The following is a 22,321-nucleotide window of genomic DNA, read 5'->3' as shown; positions in this document are numbered from 1 at the left end:
TGTCCTTTTCATTCCGTATCACTCTTGCTTTAATTCAAGCCTTCATAATAGCTCGTCTGGATTACGTCTACAAATAGACTGGTAACTCATCTCCTGGCCATCTTCTATTAATCTTCCTAATGCAAATCTGATTCTGTCTTTCAAATCCTTCTCGAGCCTCTCAAATGTCAAATCTTTCGGTGGCACCTTTTTGTTTATAGTTTCCGGCAGACTGTGTGTGTGTGTGTGTGTGTGTGTGTGTGTGTGTGTGTGTGTGTGTATTAGTCATAAATGCAGTCTACTGACATTTTACACACTAATCACACTCATGTAACCAGGAACTAGCTCAAATAACAGAATATAACTAGCATCCCAGAAGTGTTTTTTTCCAGATCCTAACCACTTTTTTTCAACACAAGGGTGATCACAATTCTGACATTTAACAGTATCCTGTGTTTGCATATAAGTGGACCCATTTCAACATATATTCTTTGGTTCCTGATTTTTAAAATTCACTATTATGTTCATGATGTTTATACATATTCTGAGTATATAGTTTGTTCATAAGAAAACTATCACATTCCTTGTATGAATATACTACAATTTATGTTCTAGCTAAATGCAGATAGGGATTAGGGCATTCTGTATTTGGAACTATTCAAATATTGCTACTGTGAACATTATGAATATATCTTTTGATGAATGTGAGTGGTGTATTGCTGTTAGCTACTCCTAGAAATGGCATTCTTGGATCATAGGTTAATACCATTTTAAATTTAGTAGATGTTTTTAGTTTTCCAAAGTGATATAATTTACATTCTTATGAGCAACATATGAGTTCCACTTGTCAGTTCCACATTTTCATCAATGTTTAGTTTTCCATTTTAGCTATTTTGGTTGGTAATAATTAAGTCTCAGGTCATCTTATTTTGTTTCTCTTTGATGTTTGATGAAGTTGAGCACTTTTTCATCTGTTTATTGGCTATTCAGATATAACTTTATGAAGTATCTTAGAATTTTGGACCACATTTCTTAGTTTCTTTTTTTCCTAACATTTGACTCTAAAACTTCAAATATTTAGCAGAGTGTAGAGAATTCTATACAGTAAACACTGTTAAGCCTACCACATTGATTCTGCCATTAATATTTTATGAAACTTGCTTTATAACAGTTATATCCTTCCCTCTATCCACCTTAATGTTGCTGCATTTCAAAGTAAATTGCAGATAGTAATACATATTTATCCCTCTAAATATTCCAGCATATATATCATTAACTAGAAATCTGTATCTAAGGTTTTCTTTGATGTAAAATGCACACATCTTCAGCCTATGTTTGCTAAGTTTTGACAAATGCATTCACTTATGTAACCAAAACCTCTATTAATTATATGCCATACCATGACCCTCTATGCTAATGTGCTTCCCCACCGTAGATTGGTTTTGCCTTTAGAACTTGGCATAACCAGAATCCTACAGTGTGTTCTTTTGTGTAAGACCTCTCTCACTCAGCACACTGTAAGATGTGTCTGTGTTGTTGCACATGTCATTAATTCATTTATTCTTATTTCTAAGTAGTATTCCATTGGATGAATATACTGCAGTCGTTTATCTATTGTAAGTGTATTTTTAAGTCACTTTATTGGGATATGAGTACCACACTAAAGCCTGGACATATTCGATATGTGCAACTTGATGCAATTGGAAATAATTATATATCCTTGAAACCATCAGCACAGTCCCTGCCACAAACATATCCATCACTTCCAAAAGTTTTTTCTTGCTCTCTTTATTATTATTATTATTGAGAAAAACACTTAAGATTTTTGGCAAGTCTTGGCAAATTTTAAGTATATAATGCAATACTTTTGTTTTTAACATGCTAAATATTTATCCTTTGTCATATATATGCATCTCACAAATATCTTCTCTCATTCTGAGTTTCTTTTCATTCTTTTATTGGTATCTTTTGAAGAACAACTTTCTTAATATGTAGAGGTGAGTCCAGATACTCTGTTTTCCATGTGGATAGCAAATTTATCCAGCACATTTATTTTTTTAATATTTATTTATTTATTTATTTGAGGGTCTGGGGATGGAACCCAGGGGCATTCAACCTCCAAGCTACACCCCTTGCCCTATTTTTTATTCTTTATTTTGAAACAGGGTCTCACCAAGTTGTGGAGGGCCTCACTAATTAGCTGAGGCTGTCCACTAACCGAGATCCTCTGATCTTAGCCTCCCAAATGCTGGGATTACAAGCGTGCACCACCACACCCGGCTTCTATTTTTTTTTTTTAATTTTTATACTTACAGTACTGAGGATTCAACCCAGGGGTGCTCTACCTCTGAGCTATACCCTCACCCTTTTTATTTTTTATTTGGAGACACAGTCTCACTAGGCTAATCAGGCTAGTCTGGAGTCTGCAATCCTCCTGCTTCAGTCTCCCAAGTACCAGGATTACAAGCATGTACCACTTTGCCCAGCCCATGCATTTACCACCCCCCCCCCCAAAACACACAGGCACCTGTAACTCCATCTTTCTAAATCTCAGGCAGAAAGTTCTTTGAGTGAGAAGGATAAATGTGAAGTCCTCCAGTCAAAGTGGAGAGCTTCACCTGCTGAGGCATATCCATAGCACCTTTGGACTTGATGGACTCCATTCTGAAAACCACTTCCTTCTTTCCTCCCACAGCATCACTCTTGTGGTCCCAACCTGTTTGTGCTCTATTCATTGTGTGTGTGTGTGTGTGTGTGTGTGTGTGTGTGTGTGTGTGTGGCACTGGGAATTGAACCTAGAGCATTTTACCTCTGAGGTACGCCCCTAACTTTATTTTTAATTGTGAAATGGCCTAAGTTGCAGAGGGCCTCATGAGGTTGCTGAGGCTGGTCAAAACCTATAACCCTCCTGTCTCAGCATCTCAAGTCCTGGGATCACAGTGGCTTACCATTGTACTTTACGTCGAGTAATTCCGACAACGTTCTGTAAAATGGCTACCCTTCCCCATTATATAAATGAGTCCAAGGACAAGTCCTGAGAGGCTAAACAAGTGAAATGAAGATAATTTAAGGTTGTTCCCTTTAGCCATTGCTTCTCAGTAACCAGGACGATCTACTTTGAGGGGAGACCAAGGGAGATCTCACCATCAGCTGGGCTGATGTTGTAGGTGAAGGTGGTCATGGTCTGATTCTGTGGGTCCACAATAGAGTCCTCTAGACTGTACACTGAGTGAGCAATGTTGGCAGGAAACATTAGCTCTGCCCAGCGGGGCATCCTGTTGGTCTTGGTCAGGAGTCTCAGGAACAGGAGCTTCTGGTCAGGGTCACCTCCTGGTGAACTGTGTCTTCCATCAAGACATGATTACCATAGGGACTCGGGTATCGCAGCGAATACTTGGTCCCAGGAACTCTGGAGCACAGTCTAGCCAAGGAAGTACTTCACTATTGTTGCGGCTGGTGCAGACTCAGCAACCGCACAGCATCAGGGCTACGGAGCCTGAGGCAAATGGAGGCCGGCCCAGGGCTCGGCACACACCCACCACATTCGCAGCTCAGCCACCACTGCGACGCTCCCAAGTGGCATCTGCAGCCGTGAGGGGTTGTACAGCCGCCCAGCACATTTACTTTTAAAGATCCCTTTCTTAATTGCAGTTGCCATAAATCAAATGAACATTAATGTGTGCATTCATTTCTCAACTCTATTCTGTTCTCTCGGTTGGTTAGTATATCATTACACCAATACCACACTGCCACCTAACTATTGCTTCATAGTAAGTCTTGATTGTGTATCAGCGATCTGAATGTTGAATGTAATAAAATTTCAACTTAAATAGCCAGGTGGCTATTTGCTGCCATGTTAGACAGCCCAGATTTAGAATAGAAGCATCTTCACAGAAAGCCCTACTGGGCAGTACTGCTCTGGCTGGCACTTAGAAGCCAATAGCAAAGGCTTCATTATTTAGCTGTGTGCCAACCTGAAGGTAGTGTTGGGCTGCTTTTTTTTTTTTTTTTTTTCCAGTACTGGGGATAGAATTCAGGGGTATTCTACCTTCAAGCTACACTCCAGCCCTGTTTTGTATTATTTATTTTGAAATGAGGTCTCACTAAGTTGCAGAAAGTTGCAGAGGGCCTCACTAAGTAGCTGAAGCTCTTCAGGAACCCCGGATCCTCCTATCTCAGTCTCCCAAGTAGTGGGGGATTACAAGCGTGCTTAAGAGAAATTCAGGACACACTTTCCATACATGGGTAAGACACCCAGTTCTTTTGACCTTGCACTTTTAGAAATAAAAACATTACTTCAGGTGTGGGAGAGCCTGATGCATTGAGAAACATTTTCTCTGGTCATTATGAAATATGTAGCCCCACAATCTCAGGAAAAGATTCCTGAGGAAATACAGTAGCCACTTGCCATAGGGCTACATATTAAGTTTCTTGGTGTGGTAGACCAAACAATGACCTCTATCTATGTCCATACCCTAATCCCTGGAACCTTATGTGGAAAAGAAAAAAAAAGCAGGAGTAATTAAACTAAGGATCTTAGCTGAGTGTAGTGGTGCATGCTTGTAATCCTGGCACTTGAGGCTGAGAGAGGATTGCAGGTTCTCTGCCAGCCTCAGCAACTTAATGAGGCCTTCTGCAACCTAGTGGGACCCTGTTTCAACATTAAAAAATAAATAAAATAAAATAGGGTCGGGGTGTAGCTCAGAGGCAGAATGCCCTAAATTAAATCCCCAGTACCACCAAAAAAAAAAAAAAAAAAAAAAGAAGAAGAAGAAGAAGAAGAAACAAAGAAACAAACGTAAGGATTTTGAGATGGGAAGATTATCCTGGATTATTTGGATAGGCCCTTAAAATTACTAAGAGTGTCCTTACAAGGAGACAGGGAGATTTGGCTACAGAAGGTAGGACTGGGATCACTGAAGCCAGAGGCTTTGCTGCTGGCTTTGAAGATGGAGAAAGGGGCCTCCAGCCCAGGAATGCATGGAATGCAGCTCTAGAAGCTGTGAGCAGCAAAGAAACAGACTGTCCCCTGGATCCTCCAGAGGGACAGAGGCCTGCTGACACCTTGGTGTTGGCCCAGTGAAATCAGTTTCCAACTTCTGGCCTTCAGAAATGTAAAAGAATAAATGTGTATTGCTTCAGTAAGCCCCATATTTTCAATTAATCTAATGAAACTAATTTATTTTTTAAAGTTACTATAACCAGTATATTTGTTGCTCAACTTTTTTTTGTAGGTGTTCTACATCTGGGAAAATGGGACAAAATGAGTCAAGCTATCACATTATTTTTAATTTGTGACTGCAGCCAGAGAGAAAGAGAAAGAGAGAGAGAGAGAGAGAGAGAGAGAGAGAATGTGTGTGTGTGTGTGTGTGTGTGTGTGTGTGTGTGTGTGTGTGTGTAGGGTACTGGGTATTGAACTGAGGTGTATTCTACCACTACGCTAAAGCTCTAGACTTTTCTGTTTGCTTGTTTGTTTATTTTTTATTTTCTTGCAGTACTGGGGATTGAACCCATGGACATTCTACCTCTGGGCTACACCCCCATCTCAGGGCTGGTTGCGAACCTGTGATCCTCCTGTCTCAGCCTCCCAAGTCCTGGGATTACAAGCAATGCTACCATGCCCAGCATGTTTTAGCCATATTTGAAGGACACACTTCCAACAGTTCAGTGCTAGAGTCTTCCTTGCCAATGAGGCATGTATGGTAGATCTCTTGGATTCCATATTGATTGGAATTAAGGTATTTTGAGTATAAGCTTGATACATACATTCAAGATGAATTTATCATCTAATTGTTTTGCTTAGGACAACCAAGCCACAGACGCTCACCCATCTCCTGCTGAAGCAGAATATGAGAATTCCAGTAGTTAAGACCTTTCTTTGACATTGTGATCCATTACTTTTCACTAGTTAAGGCCATTTATAAATGACCTCAGGTTTCTTACAAAAATTGATATCAAAGAGAGATACTTCAGTTCAATTTCTTTTTCTCTTTGGGAGACCAAAAATATTATCAAAGTTGATGCCAATGGTGCTTTCCTCTCGCTCTACTTTTGGTTTGAACCCGAAGGTGTTTTACCTCTGAGGTACACCCCCAGCTCTTTTTATTTTTTTAATTTTGAAACAGGATCTTGCTAAGCTGCTAAGTCTGGCTTCAAACCTGCGATCCTCTTGTGTCAGCCTTCCAAGTCCTGGGATGACAGGTGTGCACCATCGTGCTGAGTGCATATTCGTAATAGAGTGAGATTATAGGCAGAAAGTATAAGAGGTGACAGAAAATAAACACTAGATGGCTGGGTGCATAATTAAGACCACATATTTTATATGTCTGTTTTCTCTACTTTTGATTTACCACTGCATGAAAGTATACAAAGTTTTTATAGTAATACAATTACCATTAAATATAGTGAATGCTAAATAGAGAAAACATTTATAAAATTCACATGGAAAATAATTTAATTTGAATACAAAAGATTATCTGAAAAAATAAAGGTGATGAACTTTTCTTTGTTTTCTGTTTGTTTGTTTGTTTTTTGTTTTTGTTTTTTGGTACTAAGGATTGAACTCAGGGACATTCTACCTGTGAGCTACCCACCTCCCAACCCTGTCATGTTTTTTGAAAAAAAAAATTCCCACAGCCAGGTGTGGTGGTACTTGGAGGCTGAGACAAGAGGATTTCAGATTGCAGGCCAGCCGCAGCAACTTAGACTTTTAGCAATTTAGGGATACCTTGTTTCAAAATAAAAAATAAAATAGGGCTGGAGTTATACCTCAAAGGTAGAATGCCTCTGGATTCAATGGCCAGTACAAGAAAGAGAGCAAAGGAAAGGAAAGGAAAGGGAGAGAAGTATCCCTAAGTTGCTGAGGGTTTTGCTAAATTGCTGAGGCTGGTCTTCAACCTACGATCCCGTCTCAGCCATCCAAGTACTGGGATTAGAGATGTGCACCACTGCACGCAGCTAGGAAACAAATTTTTAAACACAGCTGTGGGAGCAAAGTCAAATTCTCTCTGCTTTGAAGAGTTAGTAAAAAAAAAAAAAAAAGAAAAGGACTGAAATCTCTGAATATTTATAACAACTTTAATTATCTATAAAATGAAAGACAAAATCATCATAAGAGAATATGAAGTTTTAAAATCAAGATGACAAAAATATGAGTCTAGAGCCAGGCGTGGTGATGCCGCTTGTAATCCAGCATTTGGGAGGCTGAGACAGGAGGATCGTGGTTCACGGACAGCCTCAGCTACTTAATGAGGCCCTTTGCAACTCAATGAGACCCTTTTTCAAAATAAAGAATAAAAAATAGGGCTGGGGGTACAATTCAGAGGTAGAATGTCCGTGGGTTTCATTCCCAGTACCACAAAAAAAAAGAAAGAAAGAAAGAAAAGAAAAAAGAAAAGATAAAGAAAGACTATCCACTTTCTGTAACTGGGTCATGGTGGTTGCATAATCTACATATAACAAGATGACTTAGCAACTGTGGAAAACGGGCACACGTCTCAATGCCAGTTTTGTACTTACACTGGGAAATCTGGAATCTACTATTTTGTAACTTTTTAAAAAACTATAATTCAGAATATACAGATTTTAAAATGACATGTCAAAGTCTCACACACACACACACATACACACATGATTGTGTGTGGTTGTCTTTTTTTTCCAGTCAACAGAAAAAAAATTTGTTAACATCAACATTAGAATGAATAAACCTACCTCTAAAGGTGTGTGTGTGTGTGTGTGTGTGTGTGTGTGTGTGTGTTAGGGATTGAACCAGAGGGACATTCTATCACTAAGATACACCTCCTCCAGGCCTTTTTATTTTTGTTTAAGAACTGGCTTTCTCTAGGCTGCTGCAAGTCTCACAAATCACTGAGGCTGGCCTTAACCTGTGATCCTCCTGTCTCAGCCTCCCAAGTACTGGGTGTCAGGGAATATGGGGATAAAGGAAACACGACTGGATAGACCAGAACAGATGTTATTTGGCTAAAGCCTGGGAGGGGATACTGACCAGAGAAGGGAGTCCACGAGAATCAGGACTCCCCTTCCTTACAGACTAGGGCCTTTTTATGGAAGGAGGCGCGAGTACAGGAGTCGTCGTGTATGCGCTGGTTGACAGGCTAGTAAGCAGTTTAACCCAGAGCCAAGTAATGGTTGGGGGCATGTCTCTATCTTTCATGTCTTTCTTGGGTTCCTTTGTTCTGTCTCCTCCAGCAAGACCTCATAGCCAGGCCTCACAGTCAGACTATCATTAATTAGCAGTGCCCATACTGGGATTACATGGGTGTGCCCCCCCCACACACACCTGGCTTCAAAATACTGTTTTTTATGTGACTTGAAATAATTATATTAATGAACTACTAATTTGCTATAATGTTCATTAGTTTATATTCAACATATAAACTTATTGCCTCTCTCTCTCTCTCTCTCTCTCTCTCTCTCTCTCTCTTCCTCCTTTGGTATTGGGGATTGAATTTAGTGAGGGATTCTACCTCCAACTCTTCATTTTTTATTTCAAAATAGGGTTTAGCCGGGCATGATGGTGCATGCTTGTAATCCCCATGCTTGGGAGGCTGAGACAGGAGGATCACACAGGTTCAAAGCCAGCCTCAGCTACTTAGTGAGGCTCTCAGCAACTTAGTGAGACACTGTTTCCAAATAAAGTATAAAATAGGTCTGGGAGTATAGCCCGGAGGTAGAAAGCCCCTGGGTTTCACCCCCAGTACCACACACACACACACACACATACACACACCAAGAAAAAAAAAAAGAATAAAAAATTGGGCAGGGGTTGTAGCTCGGAGGTCAAATGCCTCTGGGTTCCATCCCAGACCTGTAAAATAAAATAAAATAAAATAAAATAAAATAAAATAAAATAAAATAAAATAAAAAACAGGGTCTAGTTAAGTTGCTGAGGCTGGCCTCAAACTTGTGATCCTTCTATCTCAGCCTCCCAAATACTAGGATTACAGGTGTGTGCCACTATGCCTAACCCTTTTCTCTCTTACATCCAATCATACTTATTAGCTTCATACTTACCCTTCCAGTTTTACTTGAAAAATATGTATGTATGCCTATTACCTGCCTTACTTCCTGTTCTTTTTATAAACTCGCCACAAGACTAGGTAGAATGAAATGTTAAATACAATAAACCTCCTCTACACTGTCCCTACAGTGCTAGTCTCATCTGCCTCTTAGGGTGGTAGGATGGTTATACTCATAGGAGACAAATGCCCCTTAGACTGTAGATTAAAATGGTCACAGGAAATCAGGAAAGCACAAATCATAAAGTAAATAAAAAGTGTAGTTAGTTCTGCCAGGCATGGTGGTGCATGCCTGTAATCCCAGTATTTGGGAGAATGGGACAGGAGGATTGGAGGTTGAGACCAGCCTCAGCAATTTAGAGAGACCCTGTTTCCAAATATATAATAATTTTTTTAAAAAAAAGGGCTGGAGGTTTAGTTCAAGGGTTAGAACAGATATGGGTGCACATACATTTGATCAGTTTCTAAACACACACACACACACACACACACACACACACACACACACACACTTCTTAATTATACAGAATGACTACCTAAATTTCATTCTCTGAGACAAATTCAAAAAAGAAAAGAAAGCCTTCTGTGTATGTATACACACTGGATTCTTCTACCTTCAAACAAAGCGGAGGTTCCCAAATTCCCCTATGTGAACTTACTCTCTAGCCTATCCAGAAAGATCTATAAACTGTTGCTAGGAGGAAAATTTTTTCTCTCCCAACTTGGATTCTAGTGGTTGGGGTTCTGAAAATTAATGAGCAGATTTATATAATAAAGGTTTCTTATACATGCATGTGAGAACACTCTATATGGATTGGCTTTCTGAACAACCATGGTCTCGGGTAGATGTGTATGCCAAGACTTCAGAAGGAAAGTGTAGAAGGTTCCAATAGGCTTAGGTATAATATACCTTTAAATTCCTGCAGAGGTCCCAGGGCTCAGTCCCTCTCTTATTTTCACAGGGGGCTTTCACAGGGGGGTTATGGCAGCTGCATTCTCAGAAAGGCCTGTACTGCTCATCAAAGAGAAGTTTAGATAAGGCTATCCCCTGCAGCTGCTGTTTATTCAGATGGGCTCAGACTAAGCAGTCGTTAGGCTGTTCAGATGTGTTGTTAGTCTTTTTCTGTCCATTTGAACACTGACATGAAGTTTTATAGACAAGGAGCTGGCTCCACTGCTGTGAAGAGAGGCCTCGTGTTAAAGGTCGGACTTAAGAGATCCCTGAAAGGCATGAACACAGATTAGAACCAGGGTGGATAAGCAGAGAAGAACAAATAGGAGCACATAGGTACATGTTCTGCAAACCATTCTCTGACTCCTGGAAACGGGTCAGTCCAGTTAAACAACCATGCCTCATTAATTGGTTGTGGAATGTTGACCTGTTCTCTTCTGTGCTATAGATTGGATATTGCTTCTCCTTTCTTATTTATATTGAAGCCTCTCTGCTTGCCAACAGTTGCACAAGTTCTTCCCTGTTGGGTGGTCAATGTAAGCAGATACAGTTTTCGATCAGTAGGCTATACCAGTAACTTTGGGTTGGTGTACTTTCCCAGGTCAGTGCATATGGCATTAAACACTCATTCCATTACTTTGGAAATGTTTAGAATTGCTTTTCTAGACCCTAAGTTCCCAAACTTGGAAAAAGGGTCCATACCATGGAATGACTTTGAGATACATGGGTGGATTGTCTCTGATGTCTTGTTAGGTGTAACTAGGTGGTATTTATTTATGCATGAAGGATCCCAACTAGCATTTAAGGTGGGATATCTGCTGGAGAAGTGCCAGGTAGCCAAGTCCATGGTGCGCTATTTGGTGGGAGCCTTTGATATACCTGATATACTTTATTGTACATAGAGACCAGGGTTGTTCATGAATAAGGTCAGAGTGGACCTTTGACCTACAATGTTGGGATCAGGCATGTACCATGACTTGTCACTAGTTATGTTAGCATCTGTACATCTCCATGTTCCATGTACCTCTGTCAGGTTATAAAAGCAAAACAGATTGCAAGATAACTGGGAGACAAGACCTTTCACTTGATGTTGGCAGTTCTAGAGACAGATGTCATCACCTAGACAGGTCAATTCAGAATCCTGTCTACCCATTTGTAGTCTTGAATATTGGACAGATCAATCAAGGGTACACCTAAGTTTTTACAGTCACATTTGTGTAGTCTTTAAGCCAGGAACATTGTCTAGCGACCAGAAAACCACTTCTATCACAAAATCTGGCTTGGATTCATATATAACATCTATAGAGAATTTGAAGGTGTCATCTGTAAAATCAAAGCACAGAGTTCAATTACAGTATTACTAAGGTATGTTACCTGGGAAGGTCCAGTGCCATTTTTACTGTTAATGCAAAGAGAAAAAAAAACCACCTCCAATACATCACTTGAGTAGGAATAGACTTAAAGTTCTTGTGCAGATCTCCCAGAGCCACATCACTCTAGCATGGGAGGAAAGCAAGTGATTGTTCTTCTTGTGGATGCCATTCCCTTTCATGCATCCACTGTCCAGAATGGGTCCACCAGGTGCTAGTGTTGGCAGGAACAAACACTAGTTCAGGTTCTTCAGTGTTATCTAGATGTTGATAAAACTAGCAGTCACACTGTTTAGTTAAGATGGCCAGAGTTTGGAAGACTGATGTGAGCACATGTTGGGGTTGTGTGTCAAAAAACAGTAAGGGATGGTTGTAATCCCAGCATTTGAGAGGCTGAGACAGGAGGATCGCAGTTTTGAGGACAACCTCAGTGACTTAGCAAAACTCTCAGTAACTAAGAAAGATCTTGTTTGGAAATAAAAATGGCTGAGAGTATAGCTAAGAGGTAGAATGCCTTGGGATAAATACTGAGTACCAACAAAACAAAACTAAGCCCAGTAAGTGTTAAAACAAGACCGAATTTGGAATGAAACCCATAATGGAAGAACAGAGGAAGAACAGAAAGATTAAGGCAAGCAATTGATAGCTAGTTGAGATTAAATGGAAGCAGTTAGAATTTTGTTTAAATTTCTAAGTCAGAGAGTTTTCCAGTTCAGGGAAGGGATGTTTCAAATAGAAGGAGATGAAATTCTTGGTGTGCGATAAGGGCTAACACTTTCTATTTCATGATGTCACAGGCTCCTGGGCCTGTGAGAAGGCTCCTGAAATTCTCCATTGAGGTGACCCATAGAGGTGGCCTTTCAACTGTTATATGATGATCTGGATTTAGCTGGCCATAGTTAATTTCATTTAGACAGCAGTGTAGGTGCTTAGCAGTACATGGTAAGACCCCACTCGGAGAGGTACCAGTACATGCTTTCTTTAATAAACTTGTATGTAGATTTGATCACCTAGTTGAAAGAAGTGGCATTGAATTTATGGTTCAATTATAACAATTCTTGTATATAATGAGTCATAGTATTATATTATTCACTCAAGTCACTGTATTGCTCACTAGAAATGAAAGGTTTAGAGTGGATAGTAGATATCGGCAACTAATAAATACTTAAATGAGTCAATCCTCCTATTTAGAGTAAGGGACAGTAGAGTTTAGTAAAGTCTAGTTTCTAAACAGATTTTTTTCTCCCTAGAGATTTTTTATGTCTCGATTTTTGTTTCACTTGCTCTGAGAATTAAGGAGAATAAGGTGTACAAAGCTTTAATGACTATTCCAGAATTTTTGCAAACAAATGATTTATTTCTCTTGTCAAGTGGATTCCTTTTTCTGATTCAATTCATAAGGGAATGCCAAAATAAGGAATAATCTCAGGCATTAGATTGCCAATGATTAGCCTGTCTAGTTGGACAGCACAATCCATCCACTAAATATGCAGTGAGAATATCCTGCGACTTTAAGTAAATCTAAAATCCATACTGAGTGCCATATAGGACAGTGTGGGTCTTGGGATGACTCCCTGAAATATCCTGGTAACCTCCAGATTTTTGGTGATATTTACAATACATACATCAAGAAGTAATTTGATCAGAAATGCTGTGGATGTCAGGGAAGCACCAACCATCTTTTAGATGTTTTATTCCATTTGCATTAAACATATATTGTTTTTTTTTTATGAATCACAAGTCATCTTTACTGAAGAATTTAAAAACTTAATGAAAAGAGGATGGGGGGAACTATTTCATGTATAAGAAAACTGATGGTATAGCTTAACAAACTATTTTACATGTAAGAAAGAACGTAAGGTTTTTTTTTAAAGAAAAATACAGATTTCAAATGTATCTTCAATACCTGCCAAATTTCAAATATGACTGAAACATATATAAATTAAATAAAGAAATATTTGAGTACACAAATCTACATAGTAAAACCAAAAACTAAACGGTTGATTAAAGATATCTATTAACTTCTTGTATGTAACCTTAAACAGTTAGCACAGCATAAGAAAAATCAACTGATTGGAAGTAAATTTGAGGCACGTTTATTTTGGACTCCAAATGCCTTTGTAGAAAAATCAAAAGAAGCATAATGAAAAAAAAACTAAATGAAAATCTTTATGTAATGATCCCCATGTTCCTACCCCTTTTCCTAGCATTGTTGTTCCGGTCCATCAATCCTGAGTACTCTCACTTTTGATTTATAATGATATTCCTTCAAATATAATTTCATAGAAGAAGGAATAGGAAGGGTATCGATGCCATCATAAGTTGTACAATTACAAATAATCATTCTGCAAATATGCTGCAGGGAAAAAGGGAAAGTCCAAATTAAAGGAGTGGATAAAAGTGGTTCAAAGAACATACAGGCGCTTGGGTCCTTATAATGTTCCAGGAGTCCAGTAACATCAGGAGAATGGAAGACACAAGGATCATGTGCATCAAAGCTAAAGTTGTGATTCCACTGTTCGATTCTACCATGAAGAGAACGACTATAGTGTCTAAAAGTAACAGAGAATAAAGAGTCTTCTTGGGCTGAGTCTTGGAGTAAAAAGGTCCCTTCTGGTTTTCCTTCTAGTAGAGCTTCAGCTGCATATTTGTCCATAACTCCCCAGTAGCACGGCTTGTTATTGATCTGAAGGAGGTCTGGTACAAGACAGTGGACATAATCAATCTGGGTGTGGTACTTAGGAGGTGTTTCCAACTGTATGGTTTCATCATTCATTTCCCATTTAGGTTTGTTTCTCTTTCTGGAACTTGTGCAAAGTGTTATAATTTCATCATCTGAATCCATATCGCTATCTTCTATACTGTTATTTGAAACCAGGTTCATCACAGAGCCAGTCATGGGTCCACGTCTACAGGAAGCACTGTTGGTAGTTATAACACGGGGCTGCACGCTGGTATGTGACACACAGTTTACATCTTCTGTGTTCCTTCTGTGTTTCAGTTGACCATCCCTCAATTCACTCTGTGACAAGTCTGTGCTTATCCATTCATCTGACTTGGGAGTCAGAGGTGCAGTATGTTGTTTAATAAAATGCCATCTAAAAGCTAAATCTGATCAAGGCAGGAAAGGACACTTATCTAACATGAGTTCACTGATGTGAATTTTTCTTTTAGATGGAAGCCCTGAGGAGGGCCGACTACTACAATTCCTTATTGGGAAACACTGCCCCACAGCATCTTGTAGTTTCTGTTTAAGTGATTGGCCTAAAAATCTATGCCCACAGGAATGATCTAAGTCCAGCTCGATGGATGAACAGCTGTGCTTCCTTTCTTGGGTTCTTAAAGAAATTTCGTTTTTCTCTATAGCATCCACTATTTCAGCATCTGAACAACTCTCACTCTTTTTGGACCAAGATAACTTCTTTCCACTTCACATGTAACCATCCTTTCAGTCAGCACTTCTACTCTGACTAGTTTTAGGCCTTATGTCTACATTTTTACTTTTATTTTCACTACTTTCTGCCATTTTAGGAAATTATCCACAAATTCCAGTATTATAAATACTGCTCTTTCAGTTTTTCAGATAGTAAATTCCTTCTGGATGAATCTAGGGTTGGGGGGTGTATGCATCTCTGCGGTAGAATGCTTGTCTAGAGTGCTTGAGGCCATGGCTATTTATTTTTTAAAAAAGGGCAAAAAATATCACTTCTGAGAGGCTGCTTTGGCTTCTAATCCAATAATTAATTTTTTATACAGGGAGCTATGTTACATTTCCCTGCCGGAGCACAGCTTTGCTGGCGCCGTCCTGAGAGTAAGCGCCGCCATCACCATCGCCATCACAGCCATGGCCCGCTGAAGCGAAGAAAGAAGTCCCCGCCGCTCCTGCACGGCGTGCAGACCACATTAAACATATATTGTAAATATTTTAAATTTATATGTATATTATTGTTTTGACACATTAGAAAACCTTTTTGGCTAGAAAGAGACTGGCCAACTTGAGGATGCTGGTTCTTGAAGATAACAAAGGGCTCAGCCAGAACACCATCCTTAATATATACAAATTAACCAATTCAGAGCCATATCTCATTCATATGGTCCATACATTCCAGGACTCAGTATTCCTTTGCTTTCATCATCCCAGGGGCAGGTGCTAGGTAACTGGGGATCATCCCTGCTGCCTAAAGCCTGCTGAAATTATTCAAATCATCCAGTCCTAAACCTTTCCCCTACTCTGATCTTTTGCTTCCTGACCACCTCATCTTTCCCATGTGATCCTTTGTGATATGACTTGACTCATGTGCCAAAGACCTGTGTGTGCAATACACTGAAATAGAGAAGCGCTTTTTTTTTTTTTTAAGGAGAAATAGCTTTATGTTGGAGATGGTAGGAGCTGCTAAACCATGCTGGAAATTATAAACCATGTAAAAAAAAGTCTTCATAAATGATACTCATTAATACTGTGTTACATAAATGCATAACAATAAAGTTGATGTTCAAGACCAGCCTGCATTCAGGTGAGCATATTACATACTAATGCTAATCTTCATCACATTTTTTGGGGGGTACTGGGGATTAAACCCAGAGGCATTCTACCTCAGAGTTACATCCCTAGCCATTTATTTTGTTTTAAAACAGGATCTTACTAGGCTGCTGCTGTCTTGCTAAATTGCTGAGACTGACCCTGAACTTGCAGTCTCCTGTTTTAGCATTCTAAGCACTGGACTTACAGGTGTGCACCATCATGCTTGGCTGGCTCTGTACTCCTTTAACTTTTTCATATAGATTATCTCACTTAATCTTCTCACTTCTCTACCCAGGAGGGATGATAAACTCCTCGTTTTTCACCAGGGGATCCATGTATCCCTAATATTTTGTGAGACTATTGGATTCCTCAGTCTAAGAGTATAGATGCCCAGTGAACATATCAGACACTCTAAGCACATCCAGTAAGCAATGTTGCAGCTAGTGACTCCAGTTCCAGCCTAACGCTTGCACACTTGTGTATACAAACACACAGATTTATGAAATCTACAATGGCAAGATGGTAGACACAGGACCGTAACATGGAATTTTAATATCTGTAATCTTTAAGGTGCTTTTCCTTAAAAGTGATTGTGAGATGAAATTTAGAATCCTTTAAAACTCAGAATTACATGAAAGCAATAATATTAAAAGTTGTGGATTGACCTTTTGAACCTAAATAAGAGATTCCTCTCTCAAAGCACAATATATATATATATATATATATATATATATATATATATATATATCATATAACACACACACACACACACACACACACACACACACATATATATATATATATATATATATATAATTTTTTTTTAGTACTAGTGTTATTGTTTGGGGTGAGAGTTACCACTGTTTGGGGGAACTGTCGCTGGGGACAAATTAACCAATTCAGAGCCATATCTCATTCATATGGTCCATACATTCCAGGACTCAGTATTCCTTTGCTTTCATCATCCCAGGGGCAGGTGCTAGGTAACTGGGGAGCCTAACGGCTCCCAGAAACAATTCCCATAAAACCGCAGGTTCTTGTCCTGAGCTAAGGATAAATACACAATAGCCCGGACTCTTGCTGAAGACTTAAATGAGTTTTATTAAAAAGATAGAAATACAGAAGACAGTTACAGCCTCATGCTACCCAGGGATAGCATGAGGGGGTGCCCCGAATGAAGTCACCAAACCACAAAACACGGAACAGCCTTTATAGACATAAGGCCCTTCATCTTTCTCTCCTACATACTTCTATGACATAGGTAAAGTCCATCCCCTTAATTTTCCTGCCTAACTTTTGGTCTACACCCAGGTTTCTTTGTTTAAACCAGAATGATTCATAGATCAAGGGCCATGTGATATCTGTTCTCCTTGTGAAGGTTAGTCCTCTCCTCCCATCTTCTTGGGGAATATGCAAACCTCTCTTTAGAATGTGGAAGTCCTAAGGTCTAACTCCCCTATGGACTTGCTAATTACTTTTTTTTTTTTTTTTTTTTTAGTGGCACTGGGGTTCCTGGAAACCCTTCTACCTCTGGGCTACACTCCCAGACCTATTTTCATATTTTTATTTGGAAACAGGGTCTCTTAAGCCAGTGCGGCTGGCTTCGAACCTGCGCGATCCTCCTGTCTCCGCCTTCCAAGCCCTAGGATTACAAGCGTGCGCCACCACGCCTGGCTAATTACTTTTAGCTAGGTTTTGCTCTTTCCTCTTACAACTCTAAGCTTCTTCTTCTGTAACCCAATTTTTGAAATATATTTATTAATAAGCAGAACTTCTTTCTCAAATCTTCCTAGGCCATTCCCAATACTGGTATACTAGGGATGGAATCCAGGGGTATTCTACCTCTGAGCTACACCCCCAGCCCTATTTTTTATTCTTTATTTTGAAATAGGGTCTCCCTGAGTTGCAAAGGGCCTCACTAAGTAGCTGAACTGTCTGAGAATCATGATCCTCCTGTCTCAGCCTCCCAGATGCTGAGATTACAAGCATGCGCCACTATGCCTGGTTGATCATTTTATTATATTGTTGTGTGTGTTGGTGGAGGTGCTAGGGTTTGAACACATGGGCATTGTATCTCTGAGCTACACTCCCAGCCCTATTTTTAATTTTGAAACAGGATCTCACTAAGTTGCAAAGTGTGGACACTGTGAAGTCTTGCTGGAGGAAACCAAGGACAAAGAGATGAAAGAAATGATGCAAAAGAAGAGAAAAACACCCCTAAATATCCCCCTGATCACAGGCTATAAATTTACCAAACCTGACTCGATGTCAAGCCAACCAGTTGGTGGGATATATAACTATTCCTGTACTCCCTTCCTTCCTAAACCCCATAAAAAGCCCCAGGTCTGTCAAGAAGCAGGCTTGTGACTCTAATGGATTCTTTCCCTGGTCAGTTGCTCCCTTCCAGGTCTTATCTCAAATAAAGCCTGTTCCTTGCTGTCTAACTGTGTTCCTTTTTGTCCCTATAATTCCTAGCATTTGGTACTGAGACCCAGGAGGGGGTCAGTGGCTAAGTCTAATGACCTGGGAAGTGACAAGAAGTCGCACTCACCTCATGCTGGGTGCAGGCCAGCTTGTCCTGCTATATCCCATATCCTGAGAGATTTCTGGCTGGCCACCCTCCAGGAGACCAGCTCTTCTTCTCACCTGTCTCCCCCCCTCGTTTCTTCTCTCCTGAGTCCAGCCAAAAGGATCACAAGGGAATGGGACAAAATCCCAGCAGGAGTGCGACTGCAACACTGGGGGTTAGGCTCACTCCCCTGAGTGGCCCTCTGGGTGTTCTGGTTAGCCAACTCATCCCCTCCTCCTCCCTCCTACACACAGTGTCACCATTGGAACGTCCTTTGCCTATCCAGGTTCCTGCATTCAACATTAATCATTAATTTGGGTCCCAAAAAGGCCCTGAAAAATATCCCTCTTCCCCAAGCCTGGGATTCCTAGCTCTTGGAGATTTCTATTGCAAAATAGAAACTGAACATCTGGCTTCCTGTTTCTGTCCTCGCCCATCCACCAGGCATGTAATTCAAACTCTGGACACCATCACATAGGACTCTTTGTGAAGGCCCCATTTTGCGGCATCTGTCCTGCCATCCCATGGATTCCCAGATTTCAAAAATTTCTCCAGAGTACCCTTTGGCATGCCTTTAAAATATCCTTCCACTTTAAGACTGAAGAGGGAGCCGGGCATGGTGGCGCACGCTTGTAATCCCCACGCTTGGGAGGCAGAGACAGGAGGATGGCGCAGGTTCAAAGCCAGCCGCACGCGCTGGCTTAGGAGACCCTGTTTCCAAATAAAAATGTAAAAATAGGTCTGGGAGTGTAGTCCGGAGGTAGAAAGGCTTCCAGGAACCCCAGTACCACACACACACACACACACACACACACACACACACACACACACAAAAGACTGAAGGGGGAGCCTAAACTTTAATGCCTTATTTATTTATTTATTTATTTTTGGTGGTACTGGGGGTGGAACCCAGAGGCGTTCTACCTCCGGGCTATACTCCCAGACCTTTTTTATATTTTATTTGGAAACAGGGTCTCACTAAGTTGCTGAGAGCCTCACTAAGTAGCTGAGGCTGGCTTCAAACCCGTGCGATCCTCCTGTCTCAGCCTCCCATGCGCGGGGATTACAAGCATGCGCCACCACGCCCGGCTAATGCCTTATTTTTTATTGTAACACAGCCTGGCCTCAATATAAAGTAGGCAACGAGAGCCAGTGACCTGTCTGAAAATGGCACATTCAGCCTCCGAAGATCCTACTTAGGTAACTTCAATGCCCAAACAGCAAGTGATAGGAGGTCCTGTATCGTCTAGCCTTTTTCCTCTCTTCTCCAAGTTAAAAAAAAAAAAAAAAAAGCCTCTCCCCATCCCTTTGATCTGACTGCTGGGCCCTTTCACCTGCTCACATTTGATCCTTATCCCAAAGACAGCACAAGCCACAGTTGGGCCTACTCATGCGACCTCCTGCAGCTGGTCGATTGGTTGGTCAATCTGGCGGTGCAAAGCCACTTTGAGCTCCTCAGGGCTGGACGGGCTGGACACTGCTGGAGTTCTCCCTTGGGAGCTGCACTTGGAGCCCACACTCACAGGTGGAGCTGCTTCAGTCTTCTGATGCCACCACCACCCGATCCTCCTTCGACCATGGTGTCAGCCCTTCCCATTCCCAGTCTACTCCGCAAGCCATCCACCCACCACCATGGGGACTCCATGACCCCTATTTTTCTACAAATTCTTCCCCTGTGCACAACATTGATCCCGCCACCTCTGCCCTGCTGCCCCAGACTTGCACCCACACCACCCAAATCCCTCCCTACCCTCTGACTATAATGGTAACTTACATCTCCGTCTCTAGCTCTTGTTGCAGAATTGTCAGCTACTTTGTTGGCCATTCCCAGATTAATGGTAGGTGCTCATTTTCAAATAAATCAGCTGGCCTACCCAAGCACCTAAACTATTAATGACAGCCTCAGCTTTAGAAGCCATCAGTGAAGAACTAGTCGAGGTGTGTCAGGCAACTCTTGAAAACAGGGCAACAATTAATTACCTGCTCCTACTCTATCACCTTGGATATCAGGAAGTTTCCTGAAATGTGTCATTTTAATGTTGCTGGTCATTCACAAAAGATAACTAGTTTAATATATGATATGCAAAAACAACTAGACCATATTCACCAATCACAAGGAATCTTTGGATATGGTTCCTCCTGGGTAGCACGGCTCCTCCCCTTTCTAACTCCTTTACTCATTTTCCTCCTCATCCTATTCTTTGGGCCATGCATAATCAACCTGGTTATGGTACAAATTCAAAAAATCACTAACTGCTCTATTAATGAGCTTCTTCTCTTACAGTCCAGAGGCTAATACATCCTCCTTGTGAACACGCCGGGCCTCTAAGGTCCTCACAATGTCTGCAGCACAGCTTCTCACCCTAGATCTACCTCCATTCCATTGTCAAGCAGGAAGCAGCTCAAACAAAAGCAGTGCCCTGTTTCCCAGTATAAATATTATAAAGCCTCTAGAATATGGGCACTGTGAGGTCGGAGGAGACCAAGAACAATGAGACTCAAGAAATGGCATGGAAGCAGAGAAAAATGGCTCTAACCATTCCTTGCCCCCAGCCTATAAATTTACCAAATCTGGCTTGGTGTCACACCCACCAATCAGAAGGATACGTAACCGTTCCTCTTCTCCTAAACCCCATAAAAGTTCTCAATTCTGTAAGGAATTTGGCCTGTGAATCTCATGGGTTCTTTTCCTAGCTAGTTGCTTCCTTCCAGTTTTTAGCCCAAATAAAGCCTGTTCCTTGCTGTCGATCTGTGTTCCCTTTTGTCCTGACAATTCCCGACACAAAGGGCATTGCTTTGTTGAGGCTGGCCTCACATCTGTGATTCTTCTGTCTTAGCCTCCCAAGTACTGGGATTATAGGTGTGTGCCACCATACCTGGCTTATATTGAACTTTAAATATTGCTTTTCTACTGGGCATGGTAGCGAACATCTGTAATCGTAGTACTTGAGAGTTTGAGATAGGAGGATCAAAGGTTTGATGACAGCCTCAGTGAGTAGTGAGACTCCCATCATCTGAGTGAGACCCTATTTCCAAATAAATAATAAAGTAGGACTAGGGGTACAACTCAGGGTTCATCCAGGGCTCACCCCAGGGATCAATCCCAGTATCACACAAACACACACAAGTTTCCTTAAAACAGTTACTCATTATCCATTATGCTTGCATGCAATGTATTTCATGAGGCCACTATATAATTCACATTTGGTTGGTCACTTAAACTAATAAGCACGAAGCATCCAATTGAAAGTACAACTGAAGTGAACTACTTCATTCTCTTAAAAAAACTGAGAAAAGAGATAGACCTGATTCTTCTGTAACATGATTTTAATAAGACTGTTTGAGCTAAGTGCTGTTCTACATCAAAAGGGACACAAATCCCTTGAGTTTCTATTTCTGGCTCTACCACAGGCTCTGCTGTTATACCAAGAGCAAGATGGAACCTGTTACTTTCCTTCCAACCACAGAATGTAGGCCACGCTTTTAGCCTTTTTCAAAGGAGTCGCAGGATTAATGAGCGCCCCGAATGACCTTGACCTGCTTTGTAACTGCAAATGCATCTCAACTGGCATATTTTCACAAGAAATAAAAATCCACTAGTGTTTTTTTTTTTTGCACAGTTAATAGAGGCTAAACCTTTAAAATCTGGAATGTGTAGTTGATCTGCAGCTCTTTAAAATTCCAGTTTCTAAGTCTAAACAAAAAGAGAATAAGATAAATCTTTCAAGTGATAATCAAAACAGTAAGAAGGAAGTGAAAATATTGCCCTATAAACCGAAGTCTCTTTTCCTTTCTTTCTTTCTTTCTTTCTTTCTTTCTTTCTTTCTTGCTTTCTTGCTTTCTTGCTTTCTTGCTTTCTTGCTTTCTTGCTTTCTTGCTTTCTTGCTTTCT

At 40.7% G+C, this 22,321-nt stretch overlaps 1 pseudogene across 1 annotated transcript; it reads right to left on the bottom strand.

The window, feature by feature from the left end:
- Nucleotides 1-13,542: 13,542 nt before the first annotated feature.
- On the bottom strand, nucleotides 13,543-14,865 carry LOC308264219 (suppressor of cytokine signaling 4-like; annotated as a pseudogene). The gene has a single exon. The product of its transcript is annotated as a suppressor of cytokine signaling 4-like (transcript).
- Nucleotides 14,866-22,321: the final 7,456 nt, after the last annotated feature.

This window comes from Muscardinus avellanarius, assembly GCF_963383645.1.
Source record: "Muscardinus avellanarius genome assembly, chromosome: 6".
Taxonomy (NCBI): Eukaryota; Metazoa; Chordata; class Mammalia; order Rodentia; family Gliridae; genus Muscardinus; species Muscardinus avellanarius.
Note: the sequence above shows the minus strand (reverse complement) of the source record. Positions and strands in the feature narration are given on the sequence as shown.